The sequence below is a fragment of the Ranitomeya imitator genome, chromosome 1 (assembly GCF_032444005.1).
Source record: "Ranitomeya imitator isolate aRanImi1 chromosome 1, aRanImi1.pri, whole genome shotgun sequence".
Classification (NCBI taxonomy): Eukaryota; Metazoa; Chordata; class Amphibia; order Anura; family Dendrobatidae; genus Ranitomeya; species Ranitomeya imitator.
Genome location: NC_091282.1, coordinates 1,180,606,701 through 1,180,626,926, shown reverse-complemented (window position 1 = coordinate 1,180,626,926; position 20,226 = coordinate 1,180,606,701).

Here is a 20,226-nt window from a genome sequence, read left to right as displayed (position 1 = left end):
ATCCAACCACACTAGAGGCAGCCGTGGATTGCGCCTAACGCTCCCTATGCAACTCGGCACAGCCTGAGAAACTAGCTAGGCCTAAGAAGGAAAAATAAGCCTACCTTGCCTCAGAGAAATACCCCAAAGGAAAAGGCAGCCCCCCACATATAATGACTGTGAGTTGAGATGAAAATACAAATGCAGAGATGAAATAGATTTAGCAAAGTAAGGCCCAACTTACTGAACAGACCGAGGATAGAAAAGATTGCTTTGCGGTCAACACAAAACCCTACAAACAACCACGCAGAGGGGGCAAAAAGACCCTCTGCACCGACTAACGGTACGGAGGTGCTCCCTCTGCGTCCCAGAGCTTCCAGCAAGCAAGAAAAACCAATTAAGCAAGCTGGACAGAAAAAATAGCAAACAAAAATAACACAAGCAAAACTTAGCTTATGCAGGAAGACAGGCCACAGGGACGATCCAGGAGGAAGCAAGACCAATAATAGAACATTGACTGGAGGCCAGGAGCAAAGCACTAGGTGGAGTTAAATAGAGCAGCACCTAACGACTTCACCACATCACCTGAGGAAGGAAACTCAGAAGCCGCAGTACCACTCACTTCCACCAACGGAAGCTCATAGACAGAATCAGCCGAAGTACCACTTGTGACCACAGGAGGGAGCTCTGCCACAGAATTCACAACAGATAACATATTTATTATTTTCACGGCTCGGCATTATAAACTTCTGTGAAGCACTTGGGGTTTCAAAGTGCTCACCACACATCTAGATAAGTTCCTTTCGGGGTCTAGTTTCCAAAATGGGGTCACTTGTGGGGGGTTTCTACTGTTTAGCCACATCAAGGGCTCTACAAACGCAACGTGACGCCCGCAGAGCATTCCATTAAAGTCTGCATTTCAAAACGTCACTACTTCACTTCCAAGCCCCGGCATGTGCCCAAACAGTAGTTTACCCCCACATATGGGGTATCACCGTACTCAGGAGAAACTGGACAACAACTTTTGGGGTCAAATTTCTCCTGTTACTGTTGGGAAAATAAAAAATTGCAGGCTAAAAGATCATTTTTGAGAAAATAATTTTTTATTTTATTTTCATGGCTCTGCGTTATAAACTTCTGTGAAGCACTTGGGGGTTCAAAGTCCTCACCACACATCTAGATTAGTTCCTTTGGGGGTCTAGTTTCCAAAATGGGGTCATTTGTGGGGGATCTCCAATGTTTAGGCACACAAGGGCTCTCCAAACGTGACATGGTGTCCGCTAATGATTGGAGCTAATTTTCCATTTAAAAAGCCACATGGCGTGCCTTCCCTTCCGAGACCTGCCGTGCGCCCAAACAGTGGTTTACACCCACATATGGGGTATCAGCGTACTTAGGACAAACTGGACAATAACATTTGGTGTCCAATTTCTCCTAATACCCTTGGCAAAATAGGAAATTCCAGGCTAAAAAATCATTTTTGAGGAAAGAAAAGTTATTTTTTATTTTCTTGGCTCTGCGTTATAAACTTCTGTGAAGCAGCTGGGGGTTTAAAGTGCTCAAAATGCATCTAGATAAGTTCCTTGGGGTTCTAGTGTCCAAAATGGGGTCACTTGTGGGGGAGCTCCAATGTTTAGGCACACAGGGGCTCTCCAAACGCGACATGGTGTCCGCTAAAGAGTGGAGCCAATTTTTCATTCAAAAAGTCAAATGGCGCTCCTTCCCTTCCAAGCCCTGCCGTGCGCCCAAACAGTGGTTTACCCCTACATATGAGGTATCAGCGTACTCAGGACAAATTGGACAACAACTTTCGTGGTTCAGTTTCTCCTTTTACCATTGTGAAATCAAAGAAATTGTTGCTAAAAGATAATTTTTGTGACTAAAAAGTTAAATGTTCATTTTTTCCTTCCATGTTGCTTCTGCTGCTGTGAAGCACCTGAAGGGTTAATAAACTTCTTGAATGTGGTTTTGTGCACCTTGAGGGGTGCAGTTTTTGGAATGGTGTCACTTTTGGGTATTTTCAGCCATATAGACCCCGTAAACTGACTTCAAATGTGAGGTGGTCCCTAAAAAAAATGGTTTTGTAAATTTCGTTGTAAAAATGAGAAATCGCTGGTCAAATTTTAACCCTTATAACTTCCTAGCAAAAAGAAATTTTGTTTCCAAAATTGTGCTGATGTAAAGTATACATGTGGGAAATGTTATTTATTAACTATTTTGTGTCACATAACTCTCTGGTTTAACAGAATAAAAATTCAAAATGTGAAAATTGCGAAATTTTCAAAATTTTCGCCAAATTTCCGTTTTTATCACAAATAAATGCATAATTTATTGACCTAAATTTACCACTAACATGAAGCCCAATATGTCACAAAAAAACAATCTCAGAACCGCTAGGATCCGTTGAAGCGTTCCTGAGTTATTACCTCATAAAGGGACACTGGTCAGAATTGCAAAAAACGGCAAGGTCTTTAAGGTCAAAATAGGCTGGGTCATGAAGGGGTTAAATAACACGTGGAATTATATACTTAACAAAAAAGCGTGAAACAACTGAAATTATGTATAATATTCTATGTTCTTCTAAGTAGCCACCTTTTGCTTTGAGGACTGCTTTGCACACTCTTGGCATTCTCTTGATGAGCTTCAAGAGGTAGTCATCGGGAATGGTCTTCCAACAATCTTGAAGGAGTTCCCAGAGATGCTTAGCTCTTGTTGGCCCTTTTGCCTTCACTCTGCGGTCCAGCTCACCCCAAACCATTTCGATTGGGTTCAGGTCTTGTGACTGTGGAGGCCAGGTCATCTGGAAGAGCACCCCATCACTCTCCTTCTTGGTCAAATAGCCCTTACACAGCTTAGAGGTGTGTTTGGGGTCATTGTCCTGTTGAAAAATAAATGATGATCCGACTAAACGCAAACCGGATGGAATTTACTGTGGCCTTTACAGTGAAGGTTCCTGGGTTGTGTCTATGGAGTACTTCCTACACAACTAGATGGTCAAAACCAAGGAACGACTCGGAAGATAGGACAAAACCAAGAGAGCAAATATAGGATCAAAATCAGAAAACAAGAGAAAGGTCAATACACTTCAAGGTCAAGTTCAGGCATAAAGCATGTCAGGTAAAGAATCAAAGAGACTTCCGGTTCCGGCGCCGCCATGTGCAGACGTGTGTGAAGGAGCTCCTGTTACCTCCGCAGCAATCTTGCAATTACACAGAGCCCTGACACAAACCAGACATCGGGGGAGTCTCAGGACGGATCGTAAAGCTGTCACAACATGGACCGCTTTGTTATCAGAGGCACGGGGAAAGAGCAGGAGGATGAAGAGAACGGAGGAGACCTACAGAGCGGGAAAGAGACAATGGCGGCGGAGTCACAGACAGGTACAACAAGACCGAATAGAGAATCTGGGGTGATGATCTCATCATGTGGCAGCTGGTAGAAAATCTGCGACTTCCGGTTTTACTGGTACTGAGTGATTTTCGCAAAAGAGAGACTTATGTGAAATTTGGACATTGATGAACAGTTTTGATTCACACATCGGGTGGATACATAATGTTCAAATTGAATATATTACTATGTTTCATACTAAAACCCCTTTTAGGGGAGATTTACCTCGTAAATGTTAATCTTGAATGAGGAGATTTTTGAGGGGGGGGGGGGGGGGGGCGAGCCTCATATCCCTCTAGTTTCAACGTGGGAGAGGTGGAAGGAAACTGTTACTGCTATAGATATTGAAAACGCCAAAATGTCTATGAGAATTTAGGAAAAATATAAGGCGCTTTATGTTTTTGAAGTTTCAGGGTTGCAAGAAGTTCAGGGCTCAGGTATTAAATGTATATAACATTAGATGTTATTATTAAATTTTTTTAAAAAAAAAAAAGTAGGCGGACGGGAGACTGATCGGTTTGGTTTGGTTTAGTTAATGGTGGAAAAAAGAGAAGTCAATGAAGAGGTTAATGTGTGGGGAGGGGTAGGGGGGGGAGGGAGAGAAAGAAGGGGAGGGAGGGAAGTAAATGTTCATGAGTCCACTTCTAATATACTAATAAGCTTACTACCAGCTGTGATGACATTGTTTGACAGATCATATCCGAACGGGAAGAACTCCACTAGATCTCGCAGAAGAAAATGCTTTGTAGTCAAAAATGGTTAGGTTAATAACTTGGAATATAAAAGGGCTGCGTTCACCGAACAAAAGGCTGATGATACTCCGTCACCTGAAAAGATTCAAAGTAGATATAGCCTTGCTTCAAGAGACACATCTGGATAAAGAAGATTTTTTTAGGATGAAGAAGTTATGGGTGGGTGAAGTCTATGGCTCTAGTTCATTAGATAGGAAAGCGGGGGTCTTAATACTTATACATAAAGCGCTGGCGCATAAAGTAACATCTGCAGAAACGGACCAGGAGGGCAGGTTGATTCATTTGAAACTCCAGATACACAATGACAGTATTAGTTTATATAACATATATGCTCCTAACGCAAACCAAAAGAAATTCTTTATGTCTCTACAGAATAAAGTGCTGACTGACAATAGTGACAACATAATTATAGGAGGAGACTGTAACGAAGTGCTTAGGGAGGAGGAAGACAGACAGGGGAGTTTAATGAGACTGAGTTTAGGTGGTGGAAGTAGACTTACAGGGAAAAAAGGCTATTTAGAAGACATGATAATGAATTGGCAGCTGAAAGACGCGTGGAGAACAACACATCCTATGGATCGGGAGTACACACATTACTCTCACGCACACAAGACATGGTCAAGATTAGACATGTTCTTTATTTCAGACAAGGTATTACATAAAATGCTAGATACTAATATTGAGGACATGGTGATCTCGGATCATAGCCCTGTTACTCTAGATTTGGCTGACACACATCGGAAAGGGACAGACTATTTATGGCGTTTCCCAGAGACCATGACAAAAGATCATGATTTTGTGAAACGGATGAGGGAATGGTGGACGGAATTTGCATCTCATAACGGAGAACATAAATCAAATTCTAGATTATATTGGGAAACTGCAAAGGCGGTACTAAGGGGAAACATTATAGCTCACACACAGAGATTAAAGAAGCGCATAAAAGACCAGTTCTTAATGGCAAGCAGTGAAGTTAGGACCACGTATATAACGTATAAAAACTCACTGTTAGATGAGGATAAAAATAATTGGATACGAGCCAAAAAAAATTTTGAAGAGTGGGCGGAAAAAAGGGAACAATTATATAAAAGTAACTTGGAAATAGAGTTGAATAGATATGGGGATAAAGCAGGGAAAATATTGGCTAATCTAGCTAGGGGAAGATATGCTTATGCATCTATAATGGCAATTAGAGACTCAAGAGGGCAACGCCTGATGGACCCCAAAGATATAAATAAGGAATTGGGCAAATTTTACACTAAGTTGTACAAAGAGGAGGGACGACAGGACGTAGCAGGGGATGTATGGCTTGACAAAATTAAAATTCCCGGATTGACAGATGAGGAACTACAAGAATTGAATGGATGCATTACGGAAGAAGAAATTAGTATGGCAATAAAGGGGATGGGAGCCAATAAGGCACCTGGACCCGATGGATTTAATGGTTCTTTCTATAAAGCAATGAGTGAGCAAATAACTCCCACACTTAAAGATTTATATAATCGTATTTTACAAGGAGAAACTATGTCAGAAGTCATGAATACGGCTTACATAAAACTTCTCCCAAAGGGAGGGAAAGACTTAGAGGACCCCTCGGGTTATAGACCGATATCACTGATAAATCAAGATGTCAAACTCCTCTCAAAAATTATGGCAGATAGGTTGGCTAAAATACTGCCAAGATTAATATCGAAACATCAAACAGGCTTTGTAAAGGGAAGGTCAGCCGTTGCTAATATAAGAAAAGCCATGTTGTTGTTAGACATGGTTAGGAACAAACAATTGGAAAAGGGGGAGGATCCAGCAATGGTCACATTAGATGCAGAAAAAGCATTCGATAATGTGAGGTGGCCATGGCTGGGTCAAGTACTAGACAAAATAAACCTAGTAGGCCCATTTAGGCAATTTCTGGAGGTATTGTACCATAACCCCAAGGCAAAGGTATATACAACGGGGTTTCTTTCCGATGCCTTTGAGCTGAAGAAGGGAACAAGGCAGGGATGCCCTTTATCTCCTTTGTTGTTTAATCTAGCAATCGAACCCTTGTCAAGGTACCTAACTGATCATAGCTCTTACAAGGGGATAAAGGTGGGAAAGGAGGTGGTCAAAACTGCTTTGTTTGCAGATGACATAATTTTGTTCATGAGAAATCCAGAAGAAGATCTCCCTAGGTTACTATTAGAGATTGAAAAATTTGGGGAATTCTCGGGCTTTCGATTAAACAAGACTAAATGTGAAATTCTGTTCATGAGAAATAATGTGAAACGTGGTCAGGGAAATAATATAATGGGCATCCCGAAAGCGACAGCATCTGTAAAATATTTGGGAATACATTTGGGAAGTTCGCCGAAACAAATATATGACCTAAATTATAAGCCTATTATTGACAAAATAGAGAAAGAATTGGAAAGATGGGGAAATCTACCCCTCTCACTACTAGGCCGCTGTCATCTAATTAAGATGACAAGCTTTGCGAGATTATTATATCCAATGCAGACTATTCCAATGCTAATCCGACACGTCGATGTTCTCAAATTGAATAGGGCTTTCTCTAAATTTATTTGGAGGGGGAGAAAAGCGAGACTTGTTATGAGAACACTAATGCGTCCAAAAGAGGGAGGAGGAGTAGGGTTGCCAAATATTAGAGGGTATAATCTCTCGTGCTTAATGAGGAATGTAGTTGATTGGATTAAAAAGACAGGACGCTATACAGATTATACACTAGAAACGGAATTTTGTGGCTCATGGGATTTGACAGCATTGCTTCACACGCCACTGTCATACTTACCACCAAATATTAAACACTCGGTTATTTGTAAAGACACTATTGCTACATGGAAAGCAGTAAGGAAAAAACTGAAAATGTCATGGAGAGTGTCAAAGCACCTGAATCCTTGGTCATTTCCAGCCTTTAAATTGGGAAGGGAAAATAAATTATTCATAGAATGGTCTAGAAAAGGAGTACAGACACTAGAAGATTTACTACATTTACAGGAAGGTCGGTGGCTGACGGGATCTGAGGTATTAGACAAATATGAGCTACCGGGATTCCATTTGATGCTATATAGTCAACTGAAGCATTATGTACTAGATCTCTTACAAGATGTAAGGAAGGAGGTTGACTCAGATGTGTGGGGAGACTTAGTCACTAAAGACATTAAGGAAATATCGATCTCCTCGATATATGGGTCGTTGAGAGATGTATTACGACCATCAGGGTCAGACAAAGTGTTTTGCAAATGGGAAAAATTCATGCAAGATGAAGAACTTGAGCATAAAATACTACATGGATGGAAATTGGTAAGGGAACATATCATAAATGAGCAATGGAGGGATAGCCAATTTAGAATAATGCATAAAATAATATGTGGCTTTAATATACCGCCAACTCCACAGAACCCTGATAGGCAGATGAGTTGCCCCAAATGTAGCGCATCAAGAACAGATATGGAGCATGGCATGTGGTCGTGTCCCAAGACACAAGAGCTTTGGACCATGGTTCAGGATATGTATCTACAGATGTGTGGGATTTGGGTAGACTCTAGCCCGATGTGCTGGTTGTTTCATTATACGACAGGCAAAACAAGAGGGGGACAGTTACATGATCTGTTCCATACTATTGCTTTGGTGACAAAACGTTTAATTTTGCAATATTGGTTGGCTAGTTTACTCCCAGGGATAAAAGAGATTAAAGCAGGACTAATGGCTGTCCTATATTTAGAAAAAAGAGAAGCAGAAAGGGATAAAGATAAGATGACGAAAAGATTTTTCAAAAAATGGAGAGTGTTCATAGAATCCCTATTGTCGACAGGGGAAATTCAAGAGATAATGAGGCCCTTTGTTAATTCAGATTGGTATTTGTTAGAAGATTTAAGTGGTAGTTTGGATAAATTAAAACTTGTCACATGATAAAGGCATCAGTTGGTGTATGTTCTAGATTTGATTGTCGGACTCCAATCATTGAAGTGGGTTAGATGTGGACATTAGGGGACATGTTAATATTATTTGTGTTATAAAGATTAACGAGTGTTTTATTTCTGTGTAATAATTTAAAGTAACACTTGCAATATGTATTGTACTTATTTGTTTAAAAAAAAAAAAAAACAACCAATAAAAATGATGTTTAAAAAAAAAAAGAATCAAAGATTTACAGGAGAACCAGAGTCTGTACACACAACTGTCACCAATCCAGTGTCAATAAACAGCTTGAATAAGGTACTTGAGGATTAGTCTGCTGCCCGGCCAACCATTGTCCATTAGCAAGATCTAACATGCAAAATGCAAAAATGTAACAGCTGAGAAGCAATAACTGCTCGGCAGCATGAGGTGTTGGCTGGATACCAGATGTCTCATTGGGCGGTCTGTGTATTAACCAGCAGCAAATGAGTGCGTGCAAATCTGTGCTTGACAGGTTGCTCAGCAGTGACATCAGCACCGCCTCCTTGGTTGTTAGTGCAGCTCATCTATCAGAAGGGTGCAAGAGCATGGATGGGCAAGAATGTGGCAAGTATGTGGCGAAGTCTGTTGATAATTCTGCCAATAATTTTATTATAGGTTAGTGATACATTTTATTTAAAATGCTTCCAGATTAAGGTTTGTAACGTCCAATCAATGTCAGCTTTCCCTTACTAAGGCTCATAATAAGGCACATTACCCTCCTTAAAGAGGCCGCTGCCCATGAGGAGGAGTACTTGGTCTGTATAATGTTTAGATAGGTGATACATGCCCAAGTAACATCCTATAAACCATTACCTTTTACTGATGAAATGCAGGTACAGTCCAGGGTACAGGTAGCAGTTGGTGATGGGGTCCGGGCAGCCTGGAAACAGCTTGGGATCCACCAGCTTGGGACCCTTGCTGCCTGAAGCTCTGCACAAGTCCTCTCAGGGTCTGTACTTCCAATCCGTATGGCTGACAGCCTGAGCCTGTCTTGGGCTCCTGACCTTCATCGGAATATGACGAGATGACAACCAAACCAAATCCCCAACACGAAGTCGGGGACCCACACAGCGTCTGCGATTAGCGAAACGTTGAGCCTTCTCCTGGGACAAGGTCAAATTGTCCACTACATGAGTCCAAATCTGCTGTAACCTGTCCACCACAGTATCCACACCAGGACAGTCTGAAGACTTAACCTGCCCTGTAGAGAAACGAGGATGGAACCCAGAGTTGCAGAAAAATGGCGAAACCAAGGTAGCCGAGCTGGCCCGATTATTAAGGGCGAACTCCGCCAAAGGCAAGAAGGACACCCAATCATCCTGATCAGCAGAAACAAAGCATCTCAGATATGTTTCCAAGGTCTGATTGGTTCGTTCGGTCTGGCCATTTGTCTGAGGATGGAAAGCCGAGGAAAAAGACAAATCAATGCCCATCCTAGCACAAAAGGCTCGCCAAAACCTCAAAACAAACTGGGAACCTCTGTCAGAAACGATGTTCTCTGGAATGCCATGTAAACGAACCACATGCTGGAAGAACAATGGCACCAAATCAGAGGAGGAAGGTAATTTAGACAAGGGTACCAAATGGACCATCTTAGAGAAGCGATCACAAACCACCCAAATGACCGACATTTTTTGAGAAACAGGGAGATCCGAAATAAAATCCATAGAGATATGTGTCCAAGGCCTCTTCGGGACCGGCAAGGGCAAAAGCAACCCACTGGCACGAGAACAGCAGGGCTTAGCCAGAGCACAAATCCCACAGGACTGCACAAAAGAACGCACATCCCGCGACAGAGATGGCCACCAAAAGGATCTAGCCACTAACTCTCTGGTACCAAAGATTCCAGGATGACCAGCCAACACCAAACAATGAACCTCAGAGATAACTTTATTCGTCCACCTATCAGGGACAAACAGTTTCTCCGCTGGGCAATGATCAGGTTTATTAGCCTGAAATTTTTGCAGCACCCGCCGCAAATCAGGGGAGATGGCAGACAAAATTACTCGCTCTTTGAGAATACCCGCCGGCTCAGACAAACCCGGAGAGTCGGGCACAAAACTCCTAGACAGGGCATCCGCCTTCACATTTTTAGAGCCCGGAAGGTACGAAACCACAAAGTCAAAACGGGAGAAAAACAGCGACCAACGAGCCTGTCTAGGATTCAACCGTTTGGCAGACTCGAGATAAGTTAAATTCTTGTGATCAGTCAAGACCACCACGCGATGCTTAGCTCCTTCAAGCCAATGACGCCACTCCTCGAATGCCCACTTCATTGCCAGCAACTCTCGATTGCCAACATCATAATTTCGCTCAGCAGGCGAAAACTTCCTGGAAAAGAAGGCGCATGGTTTCATCACCGAGCAATCAGAACCTCTTTGCGACAAAACAGCCCCCGCTCCAATTTCAGAAGCATCAACCTCGACCTGGAACGGAAGCGAAACATCTGGTTGACACAACACAGGGGCAGAAGAAAAACGACGCTTTAACTCTTGAAAAGCTTCCACAGCAGCAGAAGACCAATTGACCACATCAGCACCCTTCTTGGTCAAATCGGTCAATGGTTTAGCAATACTAGAAAAATTACAGATGAAACGACGATAAATATTAGCAAAGCCCAGGAACTTTTGCAGACTCTTCAGAGATGTCGGCTGAGTCCAATCATAGATGGCCTGGACCTTAACAGGGTCCATCTCGATAGTAGAAGGGGAAAAAATGAACCCCAAAAATGAAACCTTCTGAACACCAAAGAGACACTTTGATCCCTTCACAAACAAAGAATTAGCACGCAGGACCTGGAACACCATTCTGACCTGCTTCACATGAGACTCCCAATCATCCGAGAAGACCAAAATATCATCCAAGTATACAATCAGGAATTTATCCAGGTACTCTCGGAAGATGTCATGCATAATGGACTGAAACACCGATGGAGCATTGGCAAGTCCGAATGGTATAACTAGGTACTCAAAATGGCCCACGGGCGTATTAAATGCAGTTTTCCATTCATCGCCCCGCTTAATATGCACAAGATTATACGCACCACGAAGATCTATCTTGGTGAACCAACTAGCCCCCTTGATCCGAGCAAACAAAACAGATAACAGCGGCAAGGGGTACTGAAATTTGACCGTGATTTTATTTAGAAGGCGGTAATCTATACAAGGTCTCAGCGAACCATCCTTCTTGGCCACAAAAAAGAACCCCGCTCCCAATGGCGACGATGACGGGCGAATATGACCCTTCTCCAAGGACTCCTTCACGTAACTCCGCATAGCGGCGTGCTCAGGCATAGATAAATTAAACAGTCGACCTTTAGGTAACTTACTACCAGGAATCAAATCGATAGCACAATCACAATCCCTATGCGGAGGTAGTGCATTGGACTTGGGCTCATCAAATACATCCCGGTAATCAGACAAGAACTCTGGGACCTCAGAAGGGGTGGATGACGAAATAGACAGAAATCGGACATCACCATGTACCCCCTGACAACCCCAGCTGCACACAGACATTGATTTCCAATCTAATACTGGGTTATGGACTTGTAGCCATGGCAACCCCAACACGACCATATCATGCAGATTATGCAACACCAGAAAGCGAATATCTTCCTGATGTGCAGGAGCCATGCACATGGTCAGCTGGGTCCAGTACTGAGGCTTATTCTTGGCCAAAGGCATAGCATCAATTCCTCTCAATGGAATAGGACACTGCAAGGGCTCCAAGAAAAACCCACAACGCCTAGCATACTCCAAGTCCATCAAATTCAGGGCAGCGCCTGAATCCACAAATGCCATGACAGAATAAGATGACAAAGAGCAGATCAAAGTAACGGACAAAAGAAATTTTGACTGTACCGTACCAATGGTGGCAGACCTAGCGAACCGCTTAGTGCGCTTAGGACAATCGGAGATAGCATGAGTGGAATCACCACAGTAGAAACACAGCCCATTCTGACGTCTGTGTTCTTGCCGTTCAACTCTGGTCAAAGTCCTATCGCACTGCATAGGCTCAGGTTTATGCTCGGATAATACCGCCAAATGGTGCACAGATTTACGCTCACGAAAGCGTCAACCGATCTGAATGGCCAAAGACATAGACTCATTCAGACCAGCAGGCATAGGAAATCCCACCATGACATCCTTAAGGGCTTCAGAGAGACCCTTTCTGAAAATAGCTGCCAGCGCACATTCATTCCATTGAGTGAGCACGGACCACTTTCTAAACTTCTGACAATAAATCTCTATCTCATCCTGACCCTGACACAGAGCCAGCAAATTTTTCTCTGCCTGATCCACCGAATTAGGTTCATCGTACAGCAATCCGAGCGCCAGGAAAAACGCATCAATATTACATAATGCAGGATCTCCTGGCGCAAGGGAAAATGCCCAGTCTTGAGGGTCGCCACGTAATAAAGAAATAATAATCCTAACTTGTTGAACTGGGTCACCAGAGGAGCGAGGTTTCAAAGCCAGAAACAGTTTGCAATTATTTTTGAAATTGAGAAACTTAGTTCTATCTCCAGAAAACAAATCAGGAATAGGAATTCTAGGTTCTAACATAGATTTCTGAACCATAATGTCTTGAATTTTTTGTACTCTTGCAGTGAGATTATCCACACAAGAAGACAGACCTTTAATGTCCATCACTACACCTGTGTCCTGAACCACCCAAATGTCTAGGGGAAAAAAAAGGCAAAACACAGTGCAAAGAAAAAAAAATGGTCTCAGAACTTCTTTTTTCCCTCTATTGAGTAGCATTAGTAACTTTGGGCCTCCAGTACTGTTATGAATAGGTAATTCAGAACCACAATGGACCTTGAAGTTCAGAGCACACAAAGTGACCTGACAATAACCAAAAGACATAGGACGAGCTCTGAGACGTGGTAACTCTGCTGACCGCAATCCCTAATCCTATCCAACCACACTAGAGGCAGCCGTGGATTGCGCCTAACGCTCCCTATGCAACTCGGCACAGCCTGAGAAACTAGCTAGGCCTAAGAAGGAAAAATAAGCCTACCTTGCCTCAGAGAAATACCCCAAAGGAAAAGGCAGCCCCCCACATATAATGACTGTGAGTTGAGATGAAAATACAAACGCAGACATGAAATAGATTTAGCAAAGTAAGGCCCAACTTACTGAACAGACCGAGGATAGAAAAGATTGCTTTGCGGTCAACACAAAACCCTACAAACAACCACGCAGAGGGGGCAAAAAGACCCTCTGCACCGACTAACGGTACGGAGGTGCTCCCTCTGCGTCCCAGAGCTTCCAGCAAGCAAGAAAAACCAATTAAGCAAGCTGGACAGAAAAAATAGCAAACAAAAATAACACAAGCAAAACTTAGCTTATGCAGGAAGACAGGCCACAGGGACGATCCAGGAGGAAGCAAGACCAATAATAGAACATTGACTGGAGGCCAGGAGCAAAGCACTAGGTGGAGTTAAATAGAGCAGCACCTAACGACTTCACCACATCACCTGAGGAAGGAAACTCAGAAGCCGCAGTACCACTCACTTCCACTAACGGAAGCTCATAGACAGAATCAGCCGAAGTACCACTTGTGACCACAGGAGGGAGCTCTGCCACAGAATTCACAACAGATAACATATTTATTATTTTCATTGCTCGGCGTTATAAACTTCTGTGAAGCACTTGGGGGTTCAAAGTGCTCACCACACATCTAGATAAGTTCCGTTCGGGGTCTAGTTTCCAAAATGGGGTCACTTGTGGGGGGTTTCTACTGTTTAGCCACATCAAGGGCTCTACAAACGCAACGTGACGCCCGCAGAGCATTCCATTAAAGTCTGCATTTCAAAACGTCACTACTTCACTTCCAAGCCCCGGCATGTGCCCAAACAGTAGTTTACCCCCACATATGGGGTATCACCGTACTCAGGAGAAACTGGACAACAACTTTTGGGGTCAAATTTCTCCTGTTACCGTTAGAAAAATAAAAAATTGCAGGCTAAAAGATCATTTTTGAGAAAATAATTTTTTATTTTATTTTCATGGCTCTGCGTTATAAACTTCTGTGAAGCACTTGGGGGTTCAAAGTCCTCACAACACATCTAGATTAGTTCCTTTGGGGGTCTAGTTTCCAAAATGGGGTCATTTGTGGGGGATCTCCAATGTTTAGGCACACAAGGGCTCTCCAAACGTGACATGGTGTCCGCTAATGATTGGAGCTAATTTTCCATTTAAAAAGCCAAATGGCGTGCCTTCCCTTCCGAGCCCTGCTGTGCGCCCAAACAGTGGTTTACCCCCACATATGGAGTATCAGCGTACTCAGGACAAACTGGACAATAACATTTGGGGTCCAATTTCTCCTAATACCCTTGGCAAAATAGGAAATTCCAGGCTAAAAAATCATTTTTGAGGAAAGAAAAGTTATTTTTTATTTTCTTGGCTCTGCGTTATAAACTTCTGTGAAGCAGCTGGGGGTTTAAAGTGCTCAAAATGCATCTAGATAAGTTCCTTGGGGGGTCTAGTGTCCAAAATGGGGTCACTTGTGGGGGAGCTCCAATGTTTAGGCACACAGGGGCTCTCCAAACGCGACATGGTGTCCGCTAAAGAGTGGAGCCAATTTTTCATTCAAAAAGTCAAATGGCGCTCCTTCCCTTCCAAGCCCTGCCGTGCGCCCAAACAGTAGTTTACCCCTACATATGAGGTATCAGCGTACTCAGGACAAATTGGACAACAACTTTCGTGGTTCAGTTTCTCCTTTTACTATTGTGAAATCAAAGAAATTGTTGCTAAAAGATAATTTTTGTGACTAAAAAGTTAAATGTTCATTTTTTCCTTCCATGTTGCTTCTGCTGCTGTGAAGCACCTGAAGGGTTAATAAACTTCTTGAATGTGGTTTTGTGCACCTTGAGGGGTGCAGTTTTTGGAATGGTGTCACTTTTGGGTATTTTCAGCCATATAGACCCCGTAAACTGACTTCAAATGTGAGGTGGTCCCTAAAAAAAATGGTTTTGTAAATTTCGTTGTAAAAATGAGAAATCGCTGGTCAAATTTTAACCCTTATAACTTCCTAGCAAAAAAAAATTTTGTTTCCAAAATTGTGCTGATGTAAAGTATACATGTGGGAAATGTTATTTATTAACTATTTTGTGTCACATAACTCTCTGGTTTAACAGAATAAAAATTCAAAATGTGAAAATTGCGAAATTTTCAAAATTTTCGCCAAATTTCCGTTTTTATCACAAATAAATGCATAATTTATTGACCTAAATTTACCACTAACATGAAGCCCAATATGTCACGAAAAAACAATCTCAGAACCGATAGGATCCGTTGAAGCGTTCCTGAGTTATTACCTCATAAAGGGACACTGGTCAGAATTGCAAAAAACGACAAGGTCTTTAAGGTCAAAATAGGCTGGGTCATGAAGGGGTTAAATAACACGTGGAATTATATACTTAACAAAAAAGCGTGAAACAACTGAAATTATGTATAATATTCTATGTTCTTCTAAGTAGCCACCTTTTGCTTTGAGGACTGCTTTGCACACTCTTGGCATTCTCTTGATGAGCTTCAAGAGGTAGTCATCGGGAATGGTCTTCCAACAATCTTGAAGGAGTTCCCAGAGATGCTTAGCTCTTGTTGGCCCTTTTGCCTTCACTCTGCGGTCCAGCTCACCCCAAACCATTTCGATTGGGTTCAAGTCTTGTGACTGTGGTGGCCAGGTCATCTGGAAGAGCACCCCATCACTCTCCTTCTTGGTCAAATAGCCCTTACACAGCTTAGAGGTGTGTTTGGGGTCATTGTCCTGTTGAAAAATAAATGATGATCCGACTAAACGCAAACCGGATGGAATTTACTGTGGCCTTTACAGTGAAGGTTCCTGGGTTGTGTCTATGGAGTACTTCCTACACAACTAGATGGTCAAAACCAAGGAACGACTCGGAAGATAGGACAAAACCAAGAGAGCAAATATAGGATCAAAATCAGAAAACAAGAGAAAGGTCAATACACTTCAAGGTCAAGTTCAGGCATAAAGCATGTCAGGTAAAGAATCAAAGATTTACAGGAGAACCAGAGTCTGTACACACAACTGTCACCAATCCAGTGTCAATAAACAGCTTGAATAAGGTACTTGAGGATTAGTCTGCTGCCCGGCCAACCATTGTCCATTAGCAAGATCTAACATGCAAAATGCAAAAATGTAACAGCTGAGAAGCAATAACTGCTCGGCAGCATGAGGTGTTGGCTGGATACCAGATGTCTCATTGGGCGGTCTGTGTATTAACCAGCAGCAAATGAGTGCGTGCAAATCTGTGCTTGACAGGTTGCTCAGCAGTGACATCAGCACCGCCTCCTTGGTTGTTAGTGCAGCTCATCTATCAGAAGGGTGCAAGAGCATGGATGGGCAAGAATGTGGCAAGTATGTGGCGAAGTCTGTTGATAATTCTGCCAATAATTTTATTATAGGTTAGTGATACATTTTATTTAAAATGCTTCCAGATTAAGGTTTGTAACGTCCAATCAATGTCAGCTTTCCCTTACTAAGGCTCATAATAAGGCACATTACCCTCCTTAAAGAGGCCGCTGCCCATGAGGAGGAGTACTTGGTCTGTATAATGTTTAGATAGGTGATACATGCCCAAGTAACATCCTATAAACCATTACCTTTTACTGATGAAATGCAGGTACAGTCCAGGGTACAGGTAGCAGTTGGTGATGGGGTCCGGGCAGCCTGGAAACAGCTTGGGATCCACCAGCTTGGGACCCTTGCTGCCTGAAGCTCTGCACAAGTCCTCTCAGGGTCTGTACTTCCAATCCGTATGGCTGACAGCCTGAGCCTGTCTTGGGCTCCTGACCTGCTGTATTGCCTCCGGATGTCATTTGGAGCCAGGATATTTGGAATCTCCTGCCCCCTGGATTCGGCGGCTGAGTATGCAATCCTCTCACCACCACGGACTCCGTGTCTCTTTGCGCTTTATCTTGGGGTGAGCCCAATCGCAGCTCCTGACCCCAGGCTCCTCTCTTGCTTCCTTTCCCTTCAGTGTCTCACACTGAACTCTCTAACCCTGCCTCCAGGCCAGAAATCGGGATTAGAGCTCCCCCTTCTGGTCTGGAGTTAGGAAGGTGTTGTATGGATGTATTACCTGATTAGGGAATCCCTCCTTTCATCCAGACATGACATCACCCCCCCATGAGTTAGGCAATGCCATTGTGGCAACCTGTCTCCTGGGGTGTCACATTCCCCCCTAGCACAATTCAGTACTCCTGGAGTGAGGAAACAAAAAAAGAAAACATGTTACCAGGTAAACAATTGTAAAAGGGTTACAAGGTTTCAAAAATATAAAAATGTACAAAAAACAGAACAAGCAGTCAGAATTTACCAATTAAGTTCCTGGGGCAACACGGGTCCATTTGTTTTGCCCCAACCCACCTTTGCTTTATTCTCGGGTGTGGCTATGGGACTCTGTTGGTGGGCCTAATCTTTGGCCACGCCGCCGGTTTATTTCCTAGGCCAAACCAGGGTAACTATGTACAAACAAATGGTCCTGGCCACACATAGTCCTGTGGCCCAATTGTCCTTTACCAGGTTATTGTGCATTTTTAAAAGGTCATACAGTAGTCTCTGTAGGTACTCATGCTTTAACTGTTGCAATGTATACATTTTAACTTATTAACGCATTTTCAATACATTCACATTTTAGTCACATTTTAGTCCTTATACCTGGCTGGGATCTGACCTCTGGTACTACGAGTAGATCTGCGCAGTACAGGCATTGATAGTGTCCTGACCGGATTCACTATACTTGCTATCACTGGTGTAGTACGCTCATTGTTAGCTACGCTCTGGTGATTCTAGGTAGCACAGGTATACCTAATCTCCTACGACTGCTCCTGCTCACTGCGGGCATGACAAATTCACTGTTGGCAGGGGGAGGATTCTCTTGCTCCGTTGATGGTGTGGCATCTGTTGCTTGAGCTGGTGGGTCTTCAGGTTGGTCTTGAGTCTCTGCTGCTTCAGGTGCAGTGGGTTGGGGAAAGATCAGGGCAGGTACTACGATGGCTTGGTTTACCTGTGTCCATGACTGGGGAAAGTCTCCAAGATTGATATGGATTTTCTTTTCCTTCTCTTCTATGGGTTGAGGGGTATCTTGGTCTTTCTCTCGGTCTCTTAGTTGGTTAGTGCATACCCTCAGATGATCTCTTGATACTGCTGTTGAGGTTTCTCCTCAATCTTGACTGATGAGGCACACTTTGGTGTTATCAAGTTTGAGGGCATGACGGTATATGATTCTGCCTCCCACTGATCATCTAGTTTGTGCATTCTTCCATTTCTTTTGAGAACTTGTTCTCCAGGTGACAAGGGAACTGCAGGGGCGTGCTGATTATAGTTTCTCTCCTGCCTTGGTCTTGCTTGGGACAAACTTCTTTCCACACATTCCTGTACTTTGCGGTATTGCTGCTGCCGTTCTGTATCCCAGTCTGCATCTGGTGATGTTGTTTCAGGTGCTAGGACTCCCATGTCCAAGTCAATAGGTAACTTGCCTGGTCTCGCTCTCATCAAGTAGGCTGGAGTGCAGTTGGTGGAATTTACTGGGATATAGCTGTATAGATCTACCAAGTCCGGCAACTTCTCTGGCCATTGGTTTCTCTCTTCCGGGAGCAAGGTTTTCAACAAGTCAATTACCACCTGGTTAATTTTCTCACACATGCCATTTCTCTGTGGATCATACGGCATTGTCCTGATCCTCTTGCATCCGTACAGGTTACAGAACTCCTGGAATACTTCTGCCTCAAAGGCTGGGCCTTAGTAAGTGAGCACCTTTTCAGGGTAACCATGGGGTCAAGTGTTGTTGAAATGCCTTGGCTGCCGTCTTTGTGTATGGTCCTTGACGGGCACGACTACCAGGAACCTTGAGTAATGGTCCACTTTGGTCAGGGTGTAGACATAGCCTGATCGGCTTGCAGTCAGCTTCACATGGTCCAAGGCTACTAGTTCAAGTGGCTGTTTGGTGACTATGGACTGTAGGGGAGCCCTCTGGCTGTTACGGTCTTTCCTGCGCAGGTTGCAGGGGCCACATTCTCGGCACCATGTTTCAATGGCTTTCCTCATGCCAATCCAGCTTAATCTTTCCCGAAGTAGAACCTCCAAATTCCTCCAACACAGCTTACCCTCATAGATGAACAGCTTGCCCTTCTCCTTCCACAACTGTTGGGTCTCTTGTGGAGCATCGGGACCAGGGTGTGAATCAGCTTGTGTCAGCAATTTCTTTACTAGGTGGACTGCTGGGTCACTATCCAGCATTTCTGCTTATCTATGGTGGGGCAATGTGCTTAGCGTGGCTTTGCACCTGTAATTGAGCTTGTTCTTCACACAATGGGAGTACTGGGTCGCCTCGGGGTGTTGGAAGGCTGGTAACTCGATCTCTTCGAGTGCTTCCGAATCTTCTCCCTCTTCTGGTAAATTGGGCATCCTTGACGGCACATCAGCATTAGCGTTCTTATACCCTGCTGGGTACTTGATGGTAAACTCGTAGTTAGACAACCAGTTAGACAACCGGGCCATCCATCACTGTTCCAATGCACCTGGCTTTGCCGTTTCCATGTGAGTCATCGGATTGTTGTCTGTGAAAATGGTGAACTTTGCTGAAGCTAGGTAGTGCTAGAAGTGCTCCGTTACAGCCCAGATGATGGCGAGAAACTCCAACTTAAAGGAACTATAGTTGTCGGGGTTCCTTTCGGTGGGAGGAAGCTTCCTGCTGGCATAGTCAATCACTCTCTCTGCCTTTCTGCACCTGGGACAGCACTGCTCTCAATCCCATGTTGCTGGAGTCTGTGTAGAGTATAACAGTTGGTCATTCCAGTTGAACTGAGGATTCTTGCTCTTGGCCTTCTTAGATTGGCCCAATAGCAAATCTTGCAGGGTGCGGCTAGCTTGGTGAAGTCCTTGATGAATCTTTGGTAGTAGCCTACCAACCCACGGAACTGTCGTACTTCATGAATGTTGCTGGGTTTTGGCCAGTCCCAGATCACGGTGACTTTGTCAGGATCCGGTGCCACACCTTCTGCGCTTACCATGTGACCTAGGTACTGCACCTTGGGCTTTAGCAGGTGGCGTTTGGATGGCTTCACCTTCAGGCCAAAGTGGGACAGGGCTTCAAATACCTTGGCCAAGTGCTTCAAATGGTCTTCATAGGTTT